This window comes from Mastomys coucha, unplaced genomic scaffold, assembly GCF_008632895.1.
Source record: "Mastomys coucha isolate ucsf_1 unplaced genomic scaffold, UCSF_Mcou_1 pScaffold14, whole genome shotgun sequence".
Taxonomy (NCBI): Eukaryota; Metazoa; Chordata; class Mammalia; order Rodentia; family Muridae; genus Mastomys; species Mastomys coucha.
In genome coordinates, this window is record NW_022196896.1 from 119729695 (window position 1) to 119742578 (window position 12884).

At 40.9% G+C, this 12884-nt stretch overlaps 1 pseudogene; it reads left to right on the forward strand.

Moving 5' to 3' along the window:
* Window positions 1-675: 675 nt before the first annotated feature.
* On the forward strand, window positions 676-3891 carry LOC116089490 (annotated as a pseudogene).
* The last annotated feature ends 8993 nt before the right edge of the window (window positions 3892-12884 follow it).

Here is a 12884-nt window from a genome sequence, read left to right on the forward strand (position 1 = left end):
ACCTGACTAGGACCCTGTTTCTCCAGTGGGTTGAGGGAGGCCCAGATCGGCCGGCCTGTGGCAGAGGATTAATTTAAACTGAAAAGAGAAGCCAAAACTTAGCTAGTTATGTTCAAGTCTTAATGGATACCAGAGGCTATGTGGATATGTACTTTACTTGAGTTTGTTCCCAGAAAAGAGACAGACAAGGGTTAGCTCAAGATCACTAGACTTTGGGGTGGCCATATCTAGGGAAAATAGGACTGTGGTGCTTTTAAAATGGTTTTGTTCTTAATTTCAGACTTTTAGTGTTTAAGTATATGTGTTATTATTTTAGTAGAATATGTTAATGTTCAGTTATAAGCAAGTGAGAAGAAGAAAATGTTAATTGGATATTAACAAGCCATATTGAATTAAATGATAAATAATATTAAACTTTCCCTTGAAAAGAAAGTTACCTGTAGATCATAGCAGGCTTTGAAATTTTCTATATCTGAAACTGACACTTATGAGGTGTGTCCTGGATACTTTTGTTAATTTATCACAAGCTAGAGTCATTCAGAAAGAGGGAACTTGGATTGATATCATGCTTCTGCCAGGCTGACCTGTACTCACGCTTGTTGGTCATTTTCTTGATTAATAATTAATGTGGAAGTGTCCAGCTCATTGGCGACAGGGCCACTCCTGGTGGCCTAGATGGATAAGAAAGTAAACCAGGCTGAGAAAATCGTGGAGAAAGCCAATAAGCAGCAAACATTCTTCCGTGGCGTCTGCTTCAGCTTCTGCCTTCTGGTTTCTGCCCTGACTTCCATGGATGATGGACTCAAAACTGTAGGGCTAAACCGAACCTTTCCTCTCCGAGTGCCTTTGGGTCACGGCATTTTGTCGCAGCAGTGGAAACCCTAACTTTAAGACAAGGAACTAAGACCCATTCTCTTGTCCCGTGAGTTTCTTCCTTCTGTGAACATCCGGGCGGCTTCTGCTTTCGAGCCACTCCCTCGAGCCATTGCCCCGAAGAGTCCTCTGTGATCCTGCCTCAGCTCAAGAAATCCAGACTGGCTGCTGCTTTGAAGCCAGAGGACAGGTAGGCCTCCCCGGGCTTGCCGAAGGGAGAAACGTCAACAGAAAGAAGCAACTGAACATGTTGATGAAATACAAAATGCAATAGACAGACCTACTGAATAAGCCAGTGAGGGAATTTTGAAAGTAGAACAAAAATACAACAAACTGCACCAATCATTTTTTTTTTTTCCAGAAGAGGTCAGAATCGATTGCCAAATCCCAACTATTTTTGGGTAACAACAGTTGTCAACCATCCACAGTGTCTGCACCACCTGGGGAGGATGAGGAGGCTCTGCATTATTTGACCAAAGTTGAAGTGACAGAATTTGAAGACACTTAATTGGGTTACAGAATAGATTTTGATTTTGATGGAAATCCTATTTTTGAAATAAAGTTCTCTCCAAAGAATTTTATCTGAAGGAGAGTGGTGGCCTATCTTCAAAGTCCACCCAATCAAATGGAAATGTGGATAGGATTTGATAAAACGATCAAGTGAGATGCAGAAGAAGGCCAGCAGGAAGAGGCAGCATGAAGAGCCAGAGAGCTCCTTCCCCTGGTTTACTGACCATGCTGATGCAGGGGCAGACGAGTTAGTGGAGGCCATCGAAGATGGAATTTGGCCAAATCTCTTGCAGGAACTATTTGGTTCCTGATATGGGTGGTGAAGAAGGATAGGCAGAAGATGAGGATGAAGATGAGGAGTCCCTAGGAGCAAGTTGCAGTCATTTTCTCCCTGACCTGTCCCTCTTGTGGTCAATCTCCCTGTTTTTGAGGTCTCTTAACTTCATGATTCTCAATGAATTTGGGGGAAAATACATCGGGCAAAACACAACTGGAAAAGATTCTCCACTTTTCTTTTCTAAATTCATTTTATCCTTTCTTGTCTCAAAAACTGTGGATTCAACATCTCTACCATGCTCTGTGGGAAAAAAATGCCCCCCAGTCCCCTTGGCTCTGCTGAAGGCTGGAGGGTGCTAGGCCCCTGTGTGTATAGAATTCTAGCCTTTTTCCTTTCTCTGTATTGGGCTCGGAGATTACATTGTGTCTCTGTGTGAATACAGACGGTTACCATTTTTCAACGTGTATCTGTCTATTTTCTCTTATTTAATAAAAAGAAAAAAGTTAAGAGGGTGTAGACAGTCAGCAAGGGTAGGTCTGAGGTGTCTGGGGGTTAAGTGGGCATCTGACAGCATGGCTTCTCCTTTGTCGTGTTTAATTGTGGTGTTTAACAGACATCTTTGCAGTTTAAGGTGACGCTTTTAAAATAACATTCTCTTCTAATGATGACTTGAGCTCTGCCACTCAGTGGGAAAACCAGCAGAACCTATGAAGATTTATTTGGAGCTAGCATTCTCTGTTGTAGTCTTATCTTTAATTTTTTTTTGTTTGTTTAAAAATTTGTTGGTTTGGTTTTCACTGGAAGGGAAAAGGTGCTCATTTTGAATGTTGAAGTGTGAAAGTTGCCTTGTTACAATAAAATCAATGTGTACACAAAGGGGGAAAATGATTCTCTATATTAATTCTATTCTATTAATATTCTCACCCTTTGCAGAGCGATTCACTTTTGTAGACTCTCAACTTTGAGAATAATTTTATGACCTGATCTCTTACATATAAAATTGACATGAAAGTGAAAATGCATCACCAAATTGAGATGAATTAATTTGATGGCACATATAATTTTCTAAAGGTTTAATTTTTTTTAAAGTCTGAGGCCAAATGTTGAAATTTTAAAGCTCAAGTTTTATGTTTAGAGGTATTGATGGAGACAGAAATCTCATTCAAGCGCAAGGTACTTAAAGAGCTCTACACACTCACTTAAAGGCTCAAGTAATTGAGCTCTCTGTCTGTAGCTTCCTGAACACTGTGATTTCTAATCTTTGACTTCTGCTTGCTCTAGGGCTTGAACATTCACATTTGTGACTTCCATCTTGACAACAGATTCCAATTCAGATTGTCCTCTGGGCGATCACGTGGCTGGTGTGGGGTTCTGGCGCCTCACTCTTCCGTGTGTTTTCGATTTTTCTCTCTGTCGTCTTCACTACTGTTCTGTGAAATGGTGATAGTGGAAAACCATAGTTTCGTTGCATTAGTTTGCATATTTACCATGTTATAGTTGAGAAATAGCATAATGCAGTAATGTTAAATTTATTTTAGGAAAATTTTGAACGACTACAATAGCTGTTGGTGAAAGTTTCTACATTTATAATCTACTTGCAGTTTTTCACTTGGACGGTCATGGTATCCTTAGAGAGGAGGCTGAGCAGGTGGGAGGTGGGAAACCTGTTAGGACCGGAAGGGATCCATAAGAACTACTATTGCTGTTACTCCCGTAGCGTCCAACCATGGAACTGGATGTGCTTATTCTTTTGGATCTCTGGAATACAGCAGTGGACGTAGAGATTTAGGTAAGGCGGTCTATAAAGTGAAGTCAGAATTCAAAAGTGAAGAAATAAGAATTGAAAAGAAGAGAGCAGAAAAGGCCGGCCTAGGGCACATTGTGGAAATGGCTTTCGAGCTCGCAGGTGCTGGACCATTAGTCTGTCCGGAAGTCAGGGAGACTGAGCCTCTGACCGTAATGTTCTGTTTTCTCCTCCTCTCCTCTTCTCAGTTTTGCTTTCAGGGGAGGTTTCAGGTGTCTCCCCAGTGATGAGAAGAGTTTTGGGTTCGGTAGCAACTGTCAAGTGTCAGGTGTCTAAATTCTGTCCACATTTGCTGGTTAAACAGGACATCACATTGGACTTAAGTCAGTCTCTCGTACCAGACTGGGGAAGTCATGGCTTTCTAACTGGGCTAAGTGGGCACATGTTGGATGAAGGATCGAGAACAGTGGAGAAGTGCAGCGTATAGGAGTAGTTTCAGACCGTGAGCACTGCATCTTATTTCTACCACGTAGGTTTGACGTATATTTACCTACTTCTATAGTTGGGGCTTCCCAAAGAACTGTTCTTCGTAAGACAAGAAAGATGCAAAAGACCACGACGTGAGTCTGTTAAGGTTGAGTTTGGCCGATAAGCTTGTCCTCTACCTAAGGTGGTGAGTGCATCGATGTAAGGCAGGTTACTGATCCTTATTGTCACATGCCCCGACGTTTACCTGTGTCCCACAAGAGATGCGAATATAGTCTGAGATGATGTGTGCAAAGGGCTTAGCACAGATCCTGGCCTGGAACTAACCCTGCGGGAATCATGAAGGGATGCCCTGAAAATGAGAGGAGAAATGTAAGGTCGGGGGAAATCTGCAGGCAGCAGCATCGAGACAGAGAAAAGGGGAAGCCACCAGTATATCCGTTAGGAGCTGCTCTTTGTCTGGGAGTCGCGCTGAAAATAGGTGTCTAAGTTAACGAGATTGAAAGAATTTAAGCTTTACAAAGTCAATTATTTTAGCTATCTGTAATAGTATTTCATTGGATCGCCCCTTCAGATACCGGAGCAATTGTTAAGATTCAAATTGCTGCATGATTTCTCTGGAAGGGGCTTACTTGCAGCTGCTGAATAAAATTCCTCATGGTGTATGCTGATGGTCGTACAGTCAGTTCCTATAATATTTAACAAATGCTTTTGGCTTTGAGTCTGTATTTGCTATATTTGGTTTCATTTTATGCCTCTTGCAATTTCTTCATGCATATTCTAGATATGCAAACTCCTTTGGACAAACTCCTTTGGACAAAAGACATTGGTTTTGAATACTAAACCTGGGTTTAGATGTAAATATTTAATAATGCTTTAAAAGTTTTATCTTTAAGTGTTCTTTTTATTTCTTAGATTTTTGGACTGGCGGTTTTAATTTGTGTTTCCTAGCTTTCTTGTATTAACTAGAATGTAAATTTCCTTTATAAAGAAGTAATACACTATTAAATTTAAAGGAAACTATAAAATGTATCTCTCAGACACCGAGCCACCAACCAGGCAGCATACATGAACTGGTTCGAAGTCCCTGACACATATACAACAGAGGACTGCCTGGTCTGGCCTCAGTGAGAGAAGACTCACTTAACCTTGGAGAGACTTGAGGTCCCAGGGGGGTGGGGAGGCTTGGAGGGGGAAGCATTCTGTTAGAGACAGAGGGGAGGAAGAATGGGATGAGAAACTGGAAGGGTGGACTGGGGGGGGGGACAACTGAATTATAAAAAAATAAAAGTAATAAAAAATTATTTTATGCACTGAAGGGCAAAGGCAAAATATTTTCCAATAAAAAATTAAAATGTGTCATCTTGAATTTGGGTAATGCATAAAAAGCAAATTGATTTATAAAAATATTTTTTATTTAGTATAATAACATACATATAATAAACCATTTATTGCTGCAATTATGGATGCTCTATAAATATGAGAGACCCAGACTGTATTCTCAGCATATGGAAAAATGAGGAACTAAGGAGCAGCTGCCCATGTGGTGTGCTTTACTGTATGCTTCTGTGTCTATTACATATATTATATGATTAGTACAGTTAACATTATTTCATTGACACATATCATCTCATTAACACACCAACCTAAGCAGTTGGAATTAATTAATTTACCTATATATAAAAAGGAAATATGAGTATATAACAGGAAATAATGTTATGAAAGATAAAATAATTCAATGTAATATTGATTGTTTGTGGTAAAGAAGTTCGAACCTTAATCTGCTTGAACAATAAGTATGATACACATCTGTAAATAAGAAGGCATTGGATTTGAAAACTATTTCTCTAATAATGCTTAGATCATGTCGGTACAGACATTCAGACTAAATTAATATTTTCTTATTTATTTTCTTATAATCAAGCTGACTTACTTTGTGTGGAATTTACTCTATGTGTGTACGTATGAAATCTCTGACAATGATAGTATGTCCATCTGGGGAGAAGTCTTACACTGGACCATCATAAGCACTCACTCATCATGGGGTCATCTGTCAAATACTCGCTGTGCTAGGGCTTGAGTGGTTGCTGGGGATGCAGAGGCAACAGGCATTTTATCTGCTGCATAAGATTTCACAGTTCAGTGAGGGATGTAGACAGAAAGGGAGCCAGATCATAGTACAGTAGGAGGCAAAAGCTATGACAAAGGGATGCATAGTTCCCAAATACACATGAGGATGAGACAGGTCCTTTACAATCGCTTCCCACAGGAAGCACTGGCATAATGTGTGTAATTCAGCACAGTCTAGTGCAGGGGACACATGACTTCCCTGTGTGGTGTCACCAAGAGACAGGTTGTAAAGTTCAGAAAACTAAGGGGAAAGTAAACTATGCCACTTGTGGCAGATCTAAGGCGTTGATGGGGTATTCTCGAGAGCAGCTAACTTGGCTCTATCACAGCCTAGTGATGGATGGTCTGTACATCTTGTGTGTACTTACACAAATTTCCCTGCTGTGGAGGAGGAGCGGTGCTGATGGGCTTTTGCTGATGGACTCTCTTGCCCCACCAGGTTTAGTGGTCTGGTTCTAAGTTTCAGGGTCCCTGTAAGCTCAGTCCCCCCTTCTAGACAGAAAGAAAAGACCTAAACCTCTTGTGCAAAGGCTTGTTTATTTTACTGTCATATTCTTTTCAGATAAGTTTTATGGCAAAAATAAACCAGTGCCAAGCTTTTGTGGTGCCCCCTCCTTAGACTCAAGGGATATTTTTTTTTTTCAGTCAGCAAAAGCATAAGTCTTACAAATCAACAACTCTTGACAATGGCTTCAGAAGTCTGTTGGTGTAAGCTTCTGATAGGGACCATTCCAGAATTCCATTATTGCCTTTTTTATGAAGCCAATTTGTGTGCATGATTTATAATACAAGGTAATTCTATGCTTCATATGGAAACTATAGAAATCTGTTCTTCCTATTTCTGAACTGATCGCTGTAGAAGGCACCCAACCTTTTAGCTATTTCTGTTGGTATTTACCTCTAGGTTTCAAAACACTGTACTAGCTTTGCAATTTCCCACACTGTGATAGGTAGATTAATGGTCTCCAGGTACATCCTCTTTCTTGTGCTTCGGATTTGTGAGTACCTTTTGCTGCATGGTAAGTTAGTAGATGAACTTGTAACTCGCATTCAGCTCTTCTGAACACAAGGAGGTGAGCTGAGCTTGTCTCTGCATGGATTCTGGATCGGTCATGAGCTTTCTTTAAACTCAGAAGAAACAGAATAAAAATAGTAGCAGAAAGACTCAAAGATCCCACCAGCTAAGAACTGGTGGCAGCCTTGGAAGATGGAAAAGGCTAGAGCATAGCATGGCCCTACTGTGAATCTTGGACCTTGTCCAGTGAGACACATTTATTTTTCGGATCCCTAGAGCCATCAGATACTCAGTTTACATTAGTAGCACCCTCATGCTTTACATGCCGAGTATAGAAATTCATGCTGGCAAATACACTTTACGTAATTTTGAGCTCATTGGTCCAGCATCTTCTAATTCATGACCTGTACATGCTGGTAGGGCTCTGTTCCTTTGGTCCCTAGAACCTGCCTTTTATAGTAAATAAATTTCATTTTATGATTTAATTTGGTAATATCAACTTGTCTGCCTTTTATAATTTGTGTAGCTGAAATGATTTTGTCCAGATGTTTAAAATCCTCAAGTGGCCCAATTTATTTTCCTCACCGTCTTTAGTTTTTTATGTTTTGTTTTGCTATCTGGGAGATTTCAACTTTTATATTACATTTTTATCATCAACTATTTCTTTAAGTTTAATTTTACCAATCACTTATCTTTAAAAGACCTTTACTGAAGTCCTTATGCAAAAATTCTCCCCCCTTTGTGTCATATGAATATTTTTCTTCTCTCTTTCTTTAAAAATGCAGACTACAGTTGTTACAACTTTCTCCTGTTTTTAAATATCTTAGTTTCCTTCTCAGGTTTCTCTAGGGCACTGGTTCTCAACCTTCCTAAGACTTCAATCCTTTCACACGGTTCCTCATGTTGTTGTGATCCCCAAACATAAAATTACTTTATTACTACTTCATAACTGTAATTTTGCTACTGTTATGAGTCATAATGTAAATATCGGATATGCAGACCATCTGACATGTGCCTCCTGTGAAAGTGTCATTTGACCCTCAAAGGGTTGTGACCCAAAGGTTGATAGCCACTGCTCTAGACAGACCATTATAGAATGAATATGTTTTACAAAGGCAGTTCATTAGATTGGCTTACATGGTACATACTGGGTAGTTTAACAATGGCTATCTATACTTGCTGGCAAGGCTGAGAAATCACTCCTCAGTCTATCCTTCAGCTTTCCCAGTCTGGTTCTAAGGGCCTGGAGATCTCCTGGAACGGTGTGGGCTTTTGTTGTCACTGTTGAAGAAGGCAGGTTCTAGTGTTAGTAAAAGATGTCAGCCATTGCAGGAACAGCAGAGACACTTCCGGCAGCCGAAGCAGCATCGCCTTTCTCTCAGAAGTGCTTGCCTTTGGGCTGCCACTGCTAAGTGCCACCGCTTTGGAGGAAGGCCTAACTTCTTCAATTAATCCTTCCAGAAAATGTCACCACAGACTCTCTGAGACGCATTCCAGATTTGATCCCAGATTAGATCAAATTGACAACCAGTATTAACTGTCACAATCTCTGAGGATAGGGGTGTGTGTGTATGTGTCTGTGTGTGTCTGTGTGTATATATGAATGTGTGTGTGTGCACGTGTATGTGCATGGATGTGCATGTACTTATGTATGTGCATGCATGTACATGTATGTGCATGTGTATACATGTGTGTGTGTGTTTGCTTTGCATTAATATTTCCTCTCAGAATTTTTCTGAAATCTCTGAAGATCTTTAGTAATTGCTAAGTATCAGTGCCTAGAACACTGAGTAGGAGCTGTGGTCCTTAAGGAGAGCATGTCTAGGGTGGTTGACAGGAGCATCTATTTCGTTAAAGACCCTGACTCCGTATCTCAGTGTTTTTTTCATTCTATAAATTTCCCAAGCGGACTCCCAACCTTCTTGCTTGTAAGGGAAGCTGATGTAGGAGTCAAGATGAGGCACGGGATTGATCCGTAGACTTCCCTTCAGTTAATGCTCATGCTCTGTCCCGAGCTCATCACCAATGACCTTTGCCCTCTGGCCCATAGCTTTTTTATCCAGCCTTTGGTCCTCCGATAGGCAAAGCAGAGAAGTCATGAAACTACTGGGGTAGATGTGTCGTATTGTTTTTCCTATAGATAGTCACATGATAAATTTTGAACCTCACTCTCACTCATGTCTTCTGCTGTACCAGATATGTTCAGTTCCTGAGTCTGGGATGTGCATACAGTCCGGCCGGCACTTTAGCCTCCTCTCTTTCTGTGCTCCTCAGTCAGCGGGCTTTCGGCTTGCATTGCCTTGTTGCATTTATCATCACCTGGCTGTCGCCTTTGCTTTTAGCCTTTAAGTAATGACTCCAACCACAGAAAGGAAAGGGGCATGAAGTACACAATGTAGGAGAATAAATAATCTTAAAGTGACAGGACTCTAGCCGCCGTTCTTGTCAATATAGAGCACACGGAGCCCTTTGTGATTTCATACTTTCTTTGAAGGACAACTATCTGCCAAAATTTGTGTTGATCATGGTTATTTTTGCATTTTAGTTCACCCTCAGTGTTTTTTTTTTTTTTTTTTTTTTTTTTTTTTTTTTTTTTTTGGTTTTTCGAGACAGGGTTTCTCTGTGTAGCCCTGGCTGTCCTGGAACTCACTCTGTAAACCAGGCTGGCCTCGAACTCAGAAATCCACCTGTCTCTGCCTCCCAAGTGCTGGGATTAAAGGCATGCGCCACCACCGCCTGGCAACCCTCAGTGTTTCTTTTAAGGGCATGCCTTACTTTCTTCATTTCTACAAGTTTGGCATCAGTAGAAACAGATTATGCACACTTGTATGTCTCTGAGTGATCATTAGACTTTTGCATATTAGGAGTGACCGGAGCCAGTTTTATCCACTTTATTGCACTGAGAGTATGCAATGGATTGGCAAGACCATAGTTTGAGAAGTTTTGTTATCGGTGGGCAGTTTTCTGTGTATTTCTGCTTTTTAACTTCTAAATTCTCTTCAGTTCTTTGGCTGTTGTATCCTTTCTCATTCTCTTTAGGCTTGCACCTTGAATAAAATACGATACAACTCCTTCTTTCTTTCTTTTTTATAACCGCAGGAAGCAGCTTCGATTGACAGATTGTTTCCAGATACCAAAAAGCTATAAGCTGTCAGATACCCCACAAGCTCCAAGATTGAAGTTTCCCTTGTTCTACCTGCAGAGGGGATATAAATTGTCTATTTTTTTTAAATTGAAAACAGATTTTGTTTCACACAATATATTCTGATAACGTTATCCCCTCTCCTGACTCCTCTCAGATCCTTTCTAGTTCCTCAGCCACTCAAATCCACACCCTTTCTCTCATTAGAATAAAAATAGGCATCTAAATAATAAAATAAAAATAAACCAACCAGAATAGGAGTAAACAGACTTAAAGGAAAAAAAAAAGCCAAAGGAACACATACAGACCTGACCCGCACATATGTTTACACACATAGAAAACCCACAAATGCAAAACCCATCAGAAACCATATATAAGCCAAAGATGTGCAAGGGAAAAAAATCCCAGAGAAAGTATTGTGAGACCAAAATGCTCCAAAAACAACATTGAATCATTTTGTGTTTGTTATTAACTGCCCTTAAGTGTGGTTTAGAGAGACCCAGAGTGACACTCAGTCTCTCGTGAGACTCAGTGAGACTCAGAGAAAACTAAATTTTCCTTTCCAGCTGTTATCAATTGGAGATCGCTTCTGGGCTGGGGGTGAGGGCTTGCATCTATTTCCCCTGTCTGTGTTGGGACCCCATCTGGGCTGGGGTTGAGGGCTTGGGTCTATTTTCCCCTCTCTGTGTTGGGACCCCATCTGGCTTAGACCTATGTAGGTCTGTGCATGCTGCCGCAGTCTCTGTGAGTTCATATGTGTGCTGTTGTGTCTAAGAGGCCTTGTCTTCTTGATGTCCTCCATCCCCACTTGCTCTTAAAATCTTTCCATATCCTCTTTTACAGAGTCCTCTTAGCACAGAGGGGAGGGATTTGATGGACTCATCCCACTTAAGGCTGACTGTTCTAAGGTTTCTTACTGTCTACATATTGTCCAGTTGCGGGTCTCTGCGTTTGTTCCTGTCTGCTGAAGAGGAAGCTTTTGATGATGGCTGAGTAAGGCACTGATCTATGAGTATAGCAGAATGTTGTTAAAAGTCGTTACATTGCTACACATTCCTTTAGCAGACCAGTAAGCAGTATTTAGTTTTACTCTAGGTCCCTGACCTAACTAGTCTCAGGATCTTGGGCACCTGATCAGGGCTGGACATGGGATCCATCTCATGGAGTGGCCCCTTAATTCCAATCAGATGATGGTTGCTTCCTCCCACTATTTTCGTGCCACTATTGTACCACTATAGATGGGTTGGTGTTTACCTTTCTCTGGTAGTGTGCATAGTGCTGTGAACACCAGGCAGTATTGGTGAAGGCCCTAGGTAGGCGCCTGTCCCACTATGCTCTGTCAATGAGTTGTTTAGGTGTCATCTTCAGCAATAGGACATTTCCAGCAATGTGTGTGCGTGTATTGGGGATTAGTAGGTAAGCCCTGATGTTTACATCAGCCTCTAATTATCAAGATGTGATTTGGCCAGTTGTGCTGGTATACACTTATAATCCCAGGATGGTGTAAGTAGAGACAGGAGGAGCATGAGTTCCACTCCAGTTTGAGCTTCATAGCAAGAACCTGTCTCACAGGAAAAGGAAAGGAAATAAAGGAAAGAAAATCTGGTACAATGGCTATGGAGATGATTTTATTTTCATTTAAGGTAGCCTTTGAAAGATAGTTCATTCTTTGTAAATTTCATACACACCTGTATAGACTGTATCTTGATCATATGTACCCGGTATTCTCCATATTTACACTTCCAACTTCCACCAGATTTCCCTCAAGATTCTCCTTTTCCAACTTAATGTCCTTTTGGTTTTAAAATACATACAGCTCAGTTAGCGCTGCGCATATTTTCAGAGATGAGGTGTTATCTGCTACGCATGTGCAATGTACTAGTGCATACGCTCAAAGAAAAGTGAGTTTCCTTCATCGGCTGCCAATAGTTTGTCCATAAGAAGTAGACTCTCAGAAGCTCTTCCACCTTTCATGCTAGAATTTTTGACTGGCTTGATCTTATGTAGGTAAACATAACCGCTGAGATCTCATGTCTGCAACATCCAGTCCATGTACCAAGAATAGCATTTTACAGCACCTTGCTCAGTCCTCTCATTTATATATCTGTCTGTCTGTCTGTCTGTCTTCTGTCTGTCTGCCTGCCTGCCTGCCTATCTATCTATCTATCTATCTATCTATCTATCTATCTATCTATCTATCTACCTACCTATCTATCTTCTGTCCCATCTTCTGTAATGTTCCCTGAACCTTTGGTGGGGGATTGATAAAGATGACTCATTTATGTCTGGACATTTACTGTTGATTTTTCTCAGAACTTTGAATAGTTATGAGCCTCTTTAGTAACTACTATTTACTGTTAAGTTGAACCTTGAAGATGATTTTATTTATTTATTTATCTATTTATTTTATTAGATATTTTCTTTATTTACATTTCAAATGATATCTCCTCTCCCAGTTTCCCCTTTGGGGAAAAAAATACCCTGTCCCTTCCCCCCCACCCCCCCTCCTGCTCACCAACTCACCCTCTCCCGCATCCTGGCCCTGGCATTCCCCTACACTGTGGCATAGAACCTTCACAGGGCCAAGGGCCTCTCCTGCCCTTGATGACCAACCAGGCCATCCTCTGCTACATATGCTACTGGAGCCATGAGTCCCACCATGTATACTCTTTGGTTGGTGGTTTAGTCCCTGAGAGCTCTGAGGGTA